The following is a 17,281-nucleotide window of genomic DNA, read 5'->3' as shown; positions in this document are numbered from 1 at the left end:
TCATAAGTACTGACTAAAATACAAAAAACTGCATATAATTAATACTATAGTCTAGCAGCTTATTGCTATTGAATATTTTGGCCTCACCTCCCACCCAGTTTAGTCTATTTTATGTTTTTAATTAGTCTAAGAAATTATCACATGCCTTTCTGTCTGTAGTGTTACTAAGTGTGTTAAGTCAATAGGAGTAGTTAAGATAGCGTGAATATTGTGAAATACTGATGACTAATACTGTGCTGAAATCTATCACCTATTTTCTGTTTCCCTTCATTTCCCTTCATTGAGCAGCATTTCTGGCTGCTATTTTCCCAGGTCTGAAAAAGTCCTATGGAATTTTGGGAAATATTATCACCAGTGCTTTTTTTGTAAAAGAAAAAGGTGCCGGAACTCACACATGTCAGACAACCCGCCTTGCTTACCCTACAAGGTTCCATCCAAAAAAGGTGCCGGAACTCCGTTCTGAGCGTTCTATGAGAAAAAAAGCCCTGATTATCACTATGTTTCTCTACCTCAGCAACTTTAAAATGCATGGACAAATTGCAGAATTGCCCAGCCAGCCAGTTACTGAGATTGAAAAACATCTAACTTCACAGCAGGTTGTAGTTAAGTTACAGGAAATCCATCCCCATCCACAAATATTCTATTCAAATTCTTTACTGTTTTGGGTTTTTTTTTAAATTAAACTGAGGAAGAATAGAGAAAAAGGCAAAGAATTCTACAGCACAGCATTAATAAAGGCTAAGACATTTATTATACCATTAGCTTTTGGAGTGTTTGCTTGAGAAGTAGCTATTTCAACATTGTCAAATAACAGTTGGAGTGCCAGCACCATTTTCAAAACAGTCAATTCTACCCAGTGTCTGTTTTGTTGCAGTTTCTTTGTATAACCCAGCCTGTCTTTGGTAGAGATGGGCTCATTCACTATTTCTCCAGACAAAGCCTCTCTGGCAAATATTTATTTTCTGCTTGTTTGCCCTCATAGAATGTAAATTTAAATACCTGCCTGTTCAAATGTGTGTGATATAATCATGCCTTCCTCGGCTCTTAATTGTTTTTTTTACAAATGTTGTCACTATCTATTCTGACTTGTAATGTATTCATAATTCACATCACTAGGGCAATATTTTTAATTAACCTTTGCCCAATTTTTATGTCTTCAAATTTTATAAAGAAGGCAAGGTCACAAATCTCTCATTTGCTCACATTATTCTATCCAGGGCCTCTAGAAAAAGAAATTGCCCTAGTCTTACATGAGTGGAACAACTGCAAAATGGTGCGATAAATAAAATATAATATATAAAATAATCAGATGAATCAATGTTTTTTTCTTAAGGTAGTAACACTAGTAAGTTAAAATACAGCTGTTGTTGTTTTAACCATTTAGTCATGTTTGACTCTTGGTGACTTTATAACAAGTGCTCTCCATGCTACACAGTATAAAGAATGCAGTATAAAATACAGAACCAAGGGCTATTTCAGTGTTTAAATTTTCAGTCCCACATTTCTATTTTCTGGGATGGTGATTTCAACAGATAATATAGAAAAGAATCAAAGATTAGATTGACATGAGATGTCATAAGAACTGAAAAGTGGCATCGTTCAAATGTGTATTCTGTCCCCCATTCCTAGGTCTTTCATGGTCTTAAAATAGTTTCTGCCTAGGTGGAAAGCTCCAAGGCTGGAGAAGTTGTATACCTCACAGCTAGAGTTAATATACAGGCAGTCCTCGACTTACGATTTAAGTGAATTGCTTGTCAGATCACAGAAGGTGATCACATGAACCCAGGATTCTGCAACTGTCATAATTATGAAGTAGTTGTCAAGCATCTGAGTATAAATCATGTGACCATGGGGATGGTGTAATGGTTGTGTGAAAATGGTCATAAGTCACTTATTTCAGTGCCGTTGTAACTTTGAACGCTCACTAAATGAACTGTTATAAGTTGAGGACTATCTGTATAAGGATGCAGTGATCTGGAAAGAGTTAGAGGATTTCCCCAACTCCACCCTTTGTTGCTACCACTAGTGATTGCCTGGATTTTTGAAGACCAGATAGTATAACTCTGCACAGAGGTGAAGTCACTCTGGATTAGAGAAATTAATTAGAATGAACCTGCAAACTTTCAGAAATCACCTTAGTTTTTAAACCTTCTGATCTTTAACTTTTCTAGCCAGTGAAGAAAGTTTGTTTTTGTGTTTAAACTGATTTTTGTGTTCTTCTCTACCTAATTTACTTTCCTTTAACAAGTATCTATAATATTAAGAGCAATATTGGTGTTGCTGAAAAGATCCTAGATATGAGATGCTTAATGGAGGATCACCTCTTTCTTCTTGACAGAATTAAAGATAAACATGTGTCAGCTTCTGAGAAATAGATGATTGTTGCTAAGAAATTAAACTGCAGAATGGAACAGCAGTGATGTTATATTTCTTTGTAATGCATCTAAGAGCTTAAAGAATATTTTAAAAGTTGATTTGGGGAGGTGATAAAAGTTCAGAGATTTGAAAAACACTGCTATTGTTTACTGAAGACATATCTACAAAATTAGTCACCACCTGCTAGAAATGTGAATTAAATCTTGAGGAAAATTCTACAGCACATCTCTTAGATCTAATTTAGAAATGCATGTGCGTCAGCAATAGGATAGGCAAAGTCACTCTAACTAGTCTTAGACATTATAGCCAATCATGAAGGATTATAAGACCTGCATTCAAATAACATCTGCACACCCATACATTGCTCGTTCATGAATCAGTATATTATCTCTGAAAATGTGCAAGTAAAAAGCATTGTTTTTTTATGTCAGCCTTCCCCAATTGCCATACTGACTGCCAATGGGAGTTGCACTTCAAACCATGTGGAAGATTTCAGACTGAGGAATGTTGATATAGGTGATATGAAAGCTGTGCCTTTAATCTATGATGTTTATTCCATTTGTGCAAGCCACATGTTGAATCACATAGGAGACCTGCAATATGCTGCTTTAGTGTTTATTTCTTTGCTAACTTTTCTACTTCCTTATTTTTCAAGGACTCATGATATAGTATACTTAAAATCAGATTTCCAGAATTCAAGCAATCAACATCATAATTTGAAAAATGAAAAATACATTCATACTAAAACTAATATCAATATAAATGGCATTTTATGAGATGTGAGCTCTCAAAGCTCGTGTTTAATGTAAATGTAAGTTTATTGTAAATATATACTTATATCTGTTGTAAAGGGAAGTCAGAAGTCATTTCTTTGTATTTTTTTCTTTCTGCACTTTTTTTTGCTTTTTTCATTCTTCACTTTTTTCTCTTATTTTTTCTCTTAATTATTAGTCTTGTTAGTTTTTTTATCTATTTTAGAATCTAATAAAGTTGTTTTAAAATGTTTTGTTTTCTGAGTTATCATCTCTTACCAAATTTGTATATTCCTGATGGCTAACGTTTCATATATTTAGTAGGTTATAAACAAAACCATGATGGAAACTAAGCATTATTTTTAAATACCAAAGGAACTTCTTAATATTTCATCAGTTTTGGATTCTGTTAACTACATACACACAAACTTGTGCAGGGTGGCAATGAATAATATTACCTGTTTGCTGTAGCATCAGGAGTGAGGCAGTGATCTTTATTCCTTGATTACCCCTAAGCATTTCAACTCAACAGAAAGGGAGATATATACTCTAATTAGGGATTGCTTTCAAACTGCTTCTTAGGGTCTAGGGATGAAAATGGAGGCACTGGCAATCATTAATGGCGATCATTAATATCAATGAGTAAGGGAGAATGAGTTTGAATAACTATAAAAGTAGGTATACCTCAATTCAGTTCAAGGTTACTGGTCTACCGATTTATATACAAGCCGTAATTGCAAAGTCTTGGGAGTATTTTCCATTAAACGTGATGGAATTCAGTTTGGAGGAAATGTAAATCCCATTGTTTTGAAATTAAAAAAACAACAACCCCAAGATATAGCTGGGCTTCTGCTTCAGCTGGAAATGGAAAAATAATTACAATGATACTTTTAAATAGGAAATTGTTCATATACCTTTTGCTTAAAACAGAAAATATGAGAAGGTAAAAACTGCATTGTCATAAATTTTTTATCAGTGTTTTTCAGCAACAGCTTATCAGTTTTTCGGCAACAGGTGCTTATCAGCAGGGAAACACTATGAATCATTCTTTATAAAGTTTTAAGTATTATATTGGAAATTACTCTTTTCTCACCCTTTCTGATGTAAAAATTAATATGTTATATATGTGTCAATATGCCACAGTTAACTTACCAATACTTCAGGGCTGGACCTAGTTAATTTAGTTATAGTAATGATTTGATTCCTCACCACATACCAATCATATCTGTGCACTTTCAGAGCCAGAGCAGGATGTACCAAAATCTTAGTGTATAATGCCCTACCTATACAAAATAATGCCAAATTGTTTTGGCATCGAACATAAAATGGTGCAACAGCAAATAAGTAAAACTGAAATAGTGAATATTTTGTGACTGTCTCATGACACTAAAATCTTCTCCCTCCAACCGTTTCCTCATCCTGTCTAAAGAGAGAATTGGATTTATACATGCTTTATCTTCTGTAATTTTTGCAGGATAATATGTGAAAATTCAAAGTTGTTTACTATATAACAACTTGCATTGATTGTTGCTTAATACCTGGTAAACAACTTTGAAAGAAAAAAAGTGTATGTTGAACTTAAACTTTGGTATTTTATTTATTTATAAAGCCTATCCTGCTACAAGTCACACTGCTCACCAGATTTTAAAATTATAAAATCAATAAATTATGAGCTGTGGACAGATAAAACAATTTTAACAAGCACAATAAAGATCACTGTAGTAATATTGTTTTACCCCAACAGGGCAACACCTGTTAGTATAACACTAACAGAAGACTAAATGAAAAATGGGCAAAAAATTGTTCTCAAATAAGAATATTCTGAAATAAGAAGGGGTTCTTATAGCTGCATTTCATATATCAATGGGAATGCAAAATGCACATTTTAAGGACCATGCAAATGTATAGAAATGGTAACCATCACCAGGAGTCAAGCATATTTTCAGTCTTCTTTGTTTTAAAGAACAGTAAGTTTAAGATGGAATTAGGTAAATTCAGATAAGGAATATTGACAAGATCAGTTAATCTCACTAAAATACTTATTTAAATACAACTTCTGAAGAGTTCACTATTTCATACCATCGTGCTAAATTCTATGATAATCTCTACAAAATTTGCTTTGGGAAAAGAGGATTCTAACAACAGTGGTTTTCTTCAAGAGTGTGAGTGATTGTGAGTGACAAGTTATAAATTGTGGTGTATCAATTTTCATCAATGTTATCTTGAAGCAAATGTCTATGGAATCATAAAAGCTTTCCAAGTCATTACGACTTATTCAAATATTGCAATATTTGAGTTAAATATGCTGAAATATCATTGGAGCCTGAAATATCAAATCTATTCTCAGGATATCCATCCGGAATATATAATTGAGACACAGTATAATGTGGTGATTAAGATGCCAGCCTAGTTATGGGTTATGGTTAGGATCCAGGTTTTAGACCTCCCTTAGATGCAAAAAGTCTCCAGATTGGATGGGAACTCAGTCACTGGGAACTCGAAAACTATCCATCTAGAAACTTGCATGAACCAGCATGGCAGATCATACTTCATATATTCTTCAATGAAAAGGTCTTTATCCTACTATTTTAGCAGCCAGTTAATCTAGTGGTTAAGCACTAGGCTAGAAAGTAGAGGACAATGAGTTCTAGTCCCTTAGCCAACTGGGTGATCTTGGGCCAGTCATTCTCTCCTAGCCCAACTCAAAGGGTTGTTTCGTGGGGAAAATAGGAGGATGAAGTTTGTTGGATATGTTCCCTGCCGTGATTTATTTGTAAAAATAATGAAGGTGGGATACAAATAAATAGATAATTTTTATGGTAATCAGTTAAATGCAAAGAACTCAAAAAGATATGGAATATATGCAACATGTACAGTCATGGGGCAGGATGATGAATTCTACACTAGTGGTAGTTCCTCTCTTCCACATTTTACTACAGATTCTATCCTTTTTGTCATAATTAATTTGCAAATATCTAAATCTTAAGATCATTTCCCTGATTATAAATTCCAGTCAATCCAATGGATCTGCATATAACATTGAACTGTATGACACTGTAATCACATTCTTCATCTTTTTGTCTGGATTTTCAGCTTTAGCTTTTTCCACAAGTCTCAGTTAGCTTAAGTCTGTATAGGAATATGACACAAAGCAGCCAATAACTTTTAATCTGTATGCTAGCATGATATCTATTGTGTTTTCTTAGCAAAAGATAGACATAGACATGCTGGAGGTGCCAGTAATCAAGAAGAAGGGAAAGATTATAAATAATCAGATATGAAACAGCAAAGCCATGAGCAACATAAACAGTATTTAGATATAATGTATGTTGTTAGATTACACTGACATTTAAAAAAGTATATCTTGGAAACAGATGAAAAACTTTCCTGCGGTTTGCCTTATATTATTATATAATTTTATGTCAGCAAACTGTCGCATAGAAGCATCTGACACACACAGTGCTGCTATTAAAATAACATCAAGATGTTCACTGCAGAGGGAAAAAAAGAATGCCTGAGAAATAGTCTCTGCAGTCATTAAATGTACATCGTCCTTTATACCCTCATTAGATAACCAACATATAAAGTTTTATGTACAAATAAATAAGCAGAGACTGAGGGTATTTTGCTACTATACAAAATATACAAAAATGCAGTTTCTTCATTGTTTGGAACTGTTGTCCCTATTATGTTATATCTTTCTCATACTTTATCTAAAGAATTATGGTCATTTATATATGTTATTGATATTTATAATCAACCTTTCTTCCAGAGCAAAAGGAGCTGCTCCCAGCTGCTCCCTCTTATCCTGTTTTATATTAATAATTGTCTTATGGGTAGATCAGGCAAAGAGACAGCAATTGGCTTCAGATTACTTATTTATTTTATTTTAATCCCATTTATATCCCGCCCTTCTCCGAAGACTCAGGGCGGCTTACAATCTAAGCACAAATCAAATGTGCTTGGCAATAGCCTTCATTCTATGTATATGCCTGCTTATTAGGGCTTTCGCCCCCCCCCCAAGCGGCATTATTACAAAGTCAGCTTATTGCCCCCAACAATCTGGGTCCTCAATTTACCTACCTCGGAAGGATGGAAGGCTGAGTCAACCTTGAGCCTGGTGGGATGCGAACCTGCAATAATACTTATATAAGAAAACTGCATGTGCTATGTAACTAATATTTTAACTGTGAACGCTAGTATATGGTTTGTTACCATATATTCCATTTTTTAAAAAATTTTTTACACTACACTACATTTGTAAGATATATAATCAATCTGCTACCAGAACTGTTATCAATGTTGTAATTGTAAATGAATTGTAGATAAATATTAATTAAAGAGAAAAGATTGAACTAATCAAATATTCATTGTTGGAATTTTTTTTTGAAACATTCACACATTAACACAAAAAAAGCATTTGGTTTGTGCTGTTTGTTGTGTGTGCTAATACAATGAATAGTACTGCCAAAATGTATTATTTTTATACACACACACACATACACACACACACACAAACTTTGGCAGTACTATTCACTGTTTTTATCACATGCAACAAACACAAATATAAAATAATGCATAAAAGATACTAGTTTTAAAAATAGCACAGAAAATTTGCAGTAGAAGTAAACATTTCCTCTTAAATATGAGGCAGAACGTAGAAGGAAAGTAATCTTGTTTGGTGTCCTTCAACTTGCTTGATAGAGATTCCCAAGAGCAAATGCTAGGAAATTCTGAACTCAGCGTGCAGTGTTTTAACAGCAGAAATCTCTATAAATCAATACCAATATTTATACTGTCTTAAAAAAATCCTTTTAAAACATATCTCACAGTTTTACCCATCAGTTTTAAGCACAACTCATCATTGTTTAATCACCACAGAAAGGTGTGTTTTTCATCAGCTTAAACTTTTAATTTTCTTTCAAGACAATAACAATAATCATGTCATAGCCTTTGGACATAAAGTTTGAAATTGAGTCTGTTTTTAAAATTAATCTCATTATTCAAAGTCACAATGCTGCACTACTTATAAAAATAGCTTTTCTTACAAAACAGAATATTTTGTAGGGAATAGTATTAGTTATACATTACTTAATAGTAATTTATTATTGATTATATCTACATTGTATGATATAATGCCCGCTAAAAGCATGTGCAATGTATGAAAACTAATTCTACACCTGGTAATCTCTTTTTTAAAAAACTAATGTGCGCTCTTTGAATAAGCAGGCAAGTTGTAGATTCTCTCACAAAATGTTTTTCATCTGAAATAATCCAGCACAAAATATCCATTTACCAGATGGCAAACCGCTGATGTTGATCCCCATTATCTCCTAGCTTTCTTCCAAGATACTTCCTACTTTCTTAGCTTACCTGTCTTCCTGTTTTGGGCCAGAAACACATTCTTCCAAAACAAAAATAATAACATAGAACTGCAGCCACCCCTTATTTTATTATAATCTCTGGAATCTCTGTGAGGTTCAGAAGGATTTTTGTAAAACCGAAACAGCTGGAGACTGGCACTTTGTTTTTGAAACTCCTCATAAACTGTGTATTTTGTTAAAAAATAAATAAATGCTAGCCTACCAAAGTCATTGGAGGTTGGGCAGAATGCAGATTAACAGATGATGATGATTGATGATGGTGGTGATGATGATAATGATAATGATGATGGGCGGCAAATCTACCTCATGCAGAGAGGCTTTATAATTTTGAAAAGTATCATACAAAGAGAGTAGAGAACCGGTGGCAGATAACTTGTAGTGACTTATATTATATTTTTTCTGAAGCAACTACTCTTGGTTTACTTTTTATTATATAGGAAAATAATTCTCTTGCACATTTATTTCTATTGTGATTATAAAGCTAGTATTAAAGATTATAAAAGGCAAAAAAATACATTGGAAAACAATACAATTATGAAAAACGTCAGGGCATGAGACTTTATAGAAGAGATCCTATTTTCTGCTTTTCAAAAAAATTCTGTCAGACTCAAAATTTTAGCAATACAAGCAACTTTGAATATACCTTTCTATCTTAGAAAAGTATTAGATTGAAGGACAGTGAAATGCTTCCAGGTTACAAATCACACTTTCCTGTTAAACCATTTATGTTCCCATGTGATGATCAAACAAGTATGCTCTTAGATATTGCACAACCGCAATATGGCCCCCAACCTTCGCTCCTTCCGGCGGGATCTAAAAACTTACTTATTTGAGCAATCCGGCCTGGTTTGATGGGTTTGGGGTTGGGTTTTTAACATTGTTTTAATTATTGTATATATCGGGCATAATTATTTAATTGTTTTTTAACTTTTGTACTTTGTTTTTTAATATTTATTGCCCTGTACACTGCCCTGAGTCCTTCGGGAGAAGGGCGGTATAAAAATTTAATAAATATAAATATAATATAAATATAAATATAAAGTAAAAATCAAATAATATATTTTTCAAATAAGGATACCATTACGCAACACACAAAAATGGAGTTTTAAAGTCCTGCTAGCAGCTATATCCCCAAATGCTTTAAAACTATTGTAGAAAGACTATTATAAAACTATATTATAGAAGGTATTGGCGTTTATTAATGCTATGTCTTCACATAAGTTTTTTCTGTTTAACTTAATTTAGAGTTTGAAAATCACAGAATAAATATTCAATGAATCCAACAAGACAGATGTCTAAGGTAAGAGATTTGGTAAAAGACAAAGAAAGCTCCTAATGAATTTTCTGAACCAAGGAGGCCGTTTTCTAGGTGAGGTGCCAGAGAAGGTCTTTTTCCAGCTAAGTAGGACTTAAGTACAAACAATAATGGAACCACTCTCTTCCCCTTATTAAAATATTTCACACAATACCTTTCCCTTCACATTTTAGTTAACAATCGTAACATTTGTAAATTTATAAATGTTGCATTTACAAATGCAAATAATTACTCATTAAATGTGGTTCCATTTGCAAATAAGCTTCCTCAAAGCAGCCACGACAAGGCAGGCTTCAAATAGATGAGTGACTTCCATGGTTTGAAGGGTGGCTTTGGCAGAAGACTTTGCTTGTGACAATATAGCAAGTGAAGCTTTTCTCCAAAAATGTGTATAAACTTATTATTCAGGAATAATTTACACTGAGTGCAGTGCTGCTTACTTACAATTAATTTTAATTAATTTAATTAGTTTTATTTTTTAAGGCTGAATGTTTGAATGTTTTAATTGTTTTATATCATGCTTGACACTGAGATGGGTGGCATATATATTGAATAAATAAATAAATGTGATCAGAAGATTTCATTTCTGAGAATCCATATATAAATTAATGGTGTTACTTATTGGTTGATCCAAATTACGTTTGCTGGAATTTCAGTCCTCTCAAAACAGTTTAAAGTAGCTCTTGCAATAATTTTAAAAGCAAATACTATGAAATATTTTATCACAATAGGCAAATATCATGAGTCCTATCTGAATTTGTGTCAACTATATAGCTGAAAGATATGATCCCACATGTCAGCAAAAGATGATAAGAAAGCATTCTTACATTCACAAGACTGCTATTTCAGTTAATAATTGGATTGCCATGTAGATTGACAGCCAAAATGAAGGCCTGGACATCTTTCAAGCATGTTATAAAATCTATTTTATTTTTTAAGCTTTTAATAAAAGATAGGGTAGAGAATAAAGGAATTTTCCAAGATTTGTTCTATGAAGAATAACTGGTACAGATTAATGCATATGGAGATTTACAGTATATATTTGACACTTTACCTAGAGATTTTACCTAGAAATTACCAGAAAAGAATGAATTTTAAAAGGTAGGAACTTGTCTACTGCATTGAGTTGACCAAATGTGTATATAGGTTGGAAGTACCAGGTGGCAACATAGCAGGTATACAGACCAGCTATAAGTACATTGGCATCCCACACTGTCATGGTAACCATGAGGATGAGACAAAGAAGGCAGAAATATCCAGTACCACCAAAAGATAAGGCAGGTCATGAAGAGCCAGCTGAATAAAAATAACAAGGTCTAAACCATCAATATGCACACTCTGCCAGTCATCAGATACCCTGCTGATATAGTGAGTTGGCCAAGGATGACGTTGAGTCTGCCAATGAGTGACTTAGAAGTTTGTCACAATGTACAGAGATTTCCATCCAAAGTCCAACCCCCATCCAGAAAGAGAACAGATGAGATCTGGTATCAAAGTCACTGTTCTGGATAAACCCAGAGCAACAAAGAGTACATTAATAAGATAGCATCCAAAACTATTGAAACAATTCCTGTGGTAGCAGTAGACATGGGTGGGATGAGGATCAAACAGAGGAAATTCCATGGCAATACAAGTCCCTGCATGGGATATACCATTGAAGGATAGCTGAGGTGGCTAATGCTGGGAAAACCTACCACTGGATGGAAAGGACTGAACTAAGGCACAGATCATAGCAGCATGAGAACAGACAATAAGGACCAAATCCATAAAAGCAGAGGTCTACTACATTAGAAAGGACCTGAGGTGCAAACTATGCAGAGAGGCCTCAAAGACAGTCCAACACATAATGGCAGGGGTAAGATGTAAACAGGAACAGCATGTACTGAAAAGTACATCGATGTGGCTGGTCAGAAACATTAGCACAGTGCATGGGCTACACTCTTCCAAGTCCAGATGGAAGATTCCACAGGAAATAGTGGAGAGTAACAGGGCTAAAATCCTGTGGGACTTCCAGATCCAGATCAGTCAGACATCATGATATATAAAAGTTTTACTGGACCTGATTTTGCTTAAGTGTAAGAAAAAATTATTTGTTTTGATAAAATGATTTTTATACATTTGTTTATTGTCAATATTTAAAACTTTATTCAAGTAAATTATTCAGAAACATTTTTAATACAAATAGAAGAAAAATCTCTGTGCATGCTCTACAGATCTATTTCCTTCCTTCCAAAAAGAAGCAGGGAAGTACTTATCTAGAGCTAAAAAAGCAAAGGAGAACAAAGTAGGACAATTTCAGGAACAGAAAGTAAGTCTATTTAAATTTGAAAAAGAAGTTACATTTTAGTACATGTCCTCATATTTTGTTTCTGAGAAAACTCTGCAAAATATTTTGCTTTTGTAAATGTCATGACCAGGAGAAATGTTTCTGAAAATGCTAATTGTTTATCTTTGTGTCAGCAATTTTTAATCATCTCATCACAATATCCACAAAACAGATTTACTAGCTACCATCTCAAATGTCATTCTGCTAGAGGTGCTATGGGAATATTTAGTAGTAAAGGTCACCATCCAGGCATATATACTAAGGCACTTGTCAAAGTGGAATTATTATAACTCATCTGCACAGGCAAATTGCTATTAAACATAGAAGTAAAATTTCACACTTTATGATTAAGAGTACGCTAGGAAAACATAATGTATGACTTCCAGCACCAGGTATCAGTACTGGCTTCTTTGTGTAGAAATTAACAATGCAATCATAAGTATATCAATTCAGAAGTCTTACTCCTAAACGTATGACTTCCAGCACCAGGTATCAGTACTGGCTTCTTTGTGTAGAAATTAACAATGCAATCATAAGTATATCAATTCAGAAGTCTTACTCCTAAACTATAGCTACAATGTGACCACTCCAAATTCAGAATATATTCATGTTATGGAAGATAAGGGGGTCATCCAAAGGCTTCCAAAGTAATCATCCATGTTTACTAATATATCAGTGCAGTGTTGTCCTAGATAGTAATATACAATTGTAGATTTTAAAACTTGAATTTGATATGAAATTCCATTTAATTACTTATGGCAAAATCTCATTAGTTTATAATTCTAGCTCAACAAAAACAGGGCTGTGCCTATGCCTGAAAACTTGTGACTCAGTTGTCAGTAGTCCTATACAGGTAGTCCCATTCAAAGTTGTGACAGTGCTGAGTGATACTACTGGTCCTCAAAGTTCTGGCTGTCACACCGGTTCCGGTGATTACAATCTGGATGCTTGGCAACCAGCTTAATTACGATGGTTGCAGCAATCTATAGTTACATGATTGCCATGTGCAATCTTCCCTGCCAGCTTCCCACAAGCAAAATCAATGAAGAAGCTGCCAGGAAAGGCCATACATTGCTCCAGTAAGTCTCTGCCCAGCTGCTGCCAGCCTTGGGCCTAAAATTGCTCTTGTGTACCACTGCAACCATCTGCACAGCTCTCCCGACCTGGTATCAGCCAAGTACCTGCCTGCCAGCCTGCTTGCAAACTGCCTGTGACCTGCAACTTCCTGCCTACTTCCTCCACTGATTTTGCTTGTGGGAAGTCAGCAGGAAGTTGCAAGTAAGTCCTCTCTTAATGATTCATGTTCCTCATGTAATCATTTAATCCTTGCTGTTGCTAAGTGATGTGGTCATGTAATATCACACTTTATGACTTCATCATTTAGCAATGGAAATTCTGGTCCCAAATAGCATCGTTAAGTGAGAACTACTTGTATTTCAAGAATATATATACTTTTACAGTCTGATTTGTAAAATATAGTGAAGAGTTCTTGAACGATTATGAAATGAGACACCAGTTCTATAGCAACCAGATCTTTCTTACATTAACCAGTGTCATTTACCACATATATTGGAAGATTCAGTCAAAAACTGAAGAACCCACTCGTATATTCATATACATATACTCATACACACACACAAACACACACACACACCATTATAACATTATATCCAATTTCTTTCATTTATTATTATTTGAGCTATTCTTGATTATGTTCCTATGTTCATTGGCTTTATGTAACCTGCTTATTTAAGCATTAGGTTTGGGGTCTGGGCATTTTATTAACACCAATCCTGCAGTTCTTGATTCAGGTTTCTCCAGATGACCTTGGTCAGGATACTTGCTTTTAGATTCAGTTTTCTACCTATTAAATAGGATGTTGTTTTTTTCTGGACACTGCAGAACAGAGTTTCAGCTTTCATATTGCTTTATGCATAGCTGGATACTCATTTGTTAACAGATGTCGAAAGCTGGAGATTGGTATCCCTCGTTAGCACCCCATGGCCCTTTGCTATTGGACTCTGGACAGTATGAATTTTTAGTGTTCAGATTTATTAGCCTGCATTCTTCCTAGTTAAAATTAATGTACAGTGAAATTCACACCAGCACAAAAGGTAATTTCAGACACTTAATTAATCCCTACTTAAACCTTATTTAGATAGCAGAGGTGATGATACATTTCCTTATGAATGAATCTCCTTTTGCTAACATCTGAACCTAGCGGTCCTTCAAGAACTTATAATTCAAGGTGACTAAAAGCTAGTTGGGTCATGAGTCACATCCTGTCCAATCCATTTATAAAGAACATGATAAAGCTGTCCGATTTACAAATAGTGATGATGCATGGCCAAACATGACTGAGTCTTCATCATCTGGAGAAATTCAAAGCGAGCTTCCTTCTGTAAACAAAGAGGATTACATTTTCCTCTCTTGCAGAAATAATTATTTTGACTCTGAAAGTAGAACCTCCGAAGAGTAGCTTATTATTTACCTATATTTTAAAACACGCTACCATTTCTATTTTTATTTCCCTTTATCTTTTTAAAAATTAATATATCATAGATAAGGCAAAAAATACTGCTGTCTTAAATTATGGAGGTGTAACTGAACTAGACAGTAGTTTGACATGAGGCAGCTTCTCATGTGATATTTGCTTGGCTATGCAAAAATATTCAAGGGGTGCCTTGCGAAGAGCACTGGCGCAAACAAAGCACCTCTCCTCAAAGCATAAAAACAACTGAGCCTCCCAGAAGGTTAAGTACAGCTGCCTTAAAGGTTGTTACCAGATGTTTGGTTCGCTTCTCTGACCATCTCACTTTTAACTATTTTTGTGCATACACAAACACATAAGCAGATAACCAGGGAAATCAAGGGAAAGCACTGCAGAAAGAACATTTTTGGAAGATCATAGTGTCTGTATAAAGCTTTTCTTTTTAGAAATCTGGGCTACAAGATGTGTATCTCAAATCTATCCCAGCATGGCTACAGCAATGAAATGTCCAAATGGTCACAGTACCTATGTACTGTGTATTATAGTGATCAATTGAAATATGACCAGGGCATAGCTGGGCTAGTCTGATAATGATTCACAGCTTAAAAGACATTAGCTACATTTATTGTTGACTAGAAGCCTTTTATGACTTTTTGCATACAATGAAAGAAAGCTTGTGATTTATTGTTCTGATGATTAGACAGCATAAATTATAATCTATGGAAAGAAAAGTAAAGTGATGTAACTTTATGAAGAATATCTGAAGCCACTTCTTTCTTTTCTATTTTTCTTCAACTTTTCTTTACTTGTACTTTTTTTTAAAAAAAATCCTTACTATATTTATTTATTTTATTTTATTTTTATTTTAATTCCATTTATATCCCGCCCTTCTCCGAAGACTCAGGGCGGCTTACAAGCTTAGCAGTAGCCTTCATTCTATGTATATGCCTGCTTATTAGGGCTTTCACACACACACCCCCAAGCGGCATTATTACAAAGTCAGCTTAATTGCCCCCAACAATCTGGGTCCTCATTTTACCTACCTCGGAAGGATGGAAGGCTGAGTCAACCTTGAGCCTGGTGGGATGCGAACCTGCACTAATTGCAGGCAGCTGGTGTTACACCCACTCACCCAGAGGGTATATATTAGTATTAGTTCTTTTTGTTTTAAAGTTTTCATTTTAGATATACTTTGTATGTCTGTGTGTTGCATGTAAAACCTTTAAAGAAGAACAAATACAAGTACGAACAGCTATATATTACAGATATCCAAACACAAATGAGAACATTCAATGTACAACTTGTTTCAAAGCCAGAATACCAGAATGAAATATTGATCATCTAACAGTACAAAAGGAAATCTGGAGGGTACACAGATTTGCTTCTGTGGGAAGTCAGCCCCCCAGAGAAGGAAATATTAAAAAGGGCAGAATATATTTCCCTAAAGGATTTTAAAAGCAGAAACCAACTCTGCCCCCAAGTCTCTCTGTCCCAAGAAGAAACCAAGTCTGCAGAATTGCAGATGATAATCTTGTCAGAAAGACTAGAATCAGGAAATCGGGATTAGGAAGAAAGATCCCTAGAATCAACACCAAAAATCTAAGAGTCATCAGCCACAGCCACAGGGAAGCAGGATCTGACCCTTCGGACATAATAGGATTAACCCACCACCATCAGAATACCAGAAAGGCACACCCAGACTCAGGTCAAAACACATGACACAGGAAATACAAAGCCTCAAACAGGAACAGGAAACAACCTCAAGAGCCCCAGAGGGTATAAAAACCCACTCCCTACATGTGCTCACTCTTTTTTCCAGAGCTATCTTTCTGTCTGGCTCTCCTCTTCAATAAACTGCAACCTTCTTTCTAAAGCAGTTGCCATGTTGTTTATTCCTGGCTTAGACTGAACCATGATGGACTTTTCCCTTAACACTTCCCTCACCCACTAACATTTTCTTAAAGAAGCCATATCTTTTTGTGGGTTTGCTCAATAGCCATGTGATCCCAAGAAAATACATATTATAGTTAAGGAAATATTAAGAAAGTGGCTGAAAAGTGTATCAAGGTACTGTCATCACCTCCTTAACTCAAGTGCATAGTATCCTGTGGTCATGTGAAACTAATAAAATACACAGCTTCTTTCAAGAATATGCCAGTTGACATTGTAAGCACAGCTGCATGACTTTTTAAGCCCTTTTCCACTTCAGGTGCACCTCAGAAGGAAAACAATTACACAGTATTTTATCCGAATGCTATTTCATATTTCCTTCTCCAATAGATTGAAAATGGAATCAGCAGTGTGAGGGGGTTCTTTTCAGAAATGAAACACAGCACCAATAAAGAGACTGTTATTTTCTCTGTATTTCCAGGTAGGTCTTTTAATATTAAAAATTACCAGTTACTGATTTTCCTAATTTCTACCTTAACACTTATCACTAAGTCTATGTTACAGTATACTATACCATGCTGAAGTCTATGTCTATGCATTTATCTAATCCCTAAAGAGTCCCATAAACAGTTCTATTCTTATTCTTATTCTTATTCTTATTATTAATTTTATTTGTATACCGCCCTTCTCCCGAAGGACTCAGGGCGGTGAACAGGGCAATACATGTTAAAAAGAGAGAATACAAAA

This window comes from Vipera berus (genome assembly GCF_964194415.1).
Source record: "Vipera berus genome assembly, chromosome: 3".
Lineage (NCBI taxonomy): Eukaryota > Metazoa > Chordata > Lepidosauria > Squamata > Viperidae > Vipera > Vipera berus.
This window is presented reverse-complemented; position numbering follows the sequence as displayed.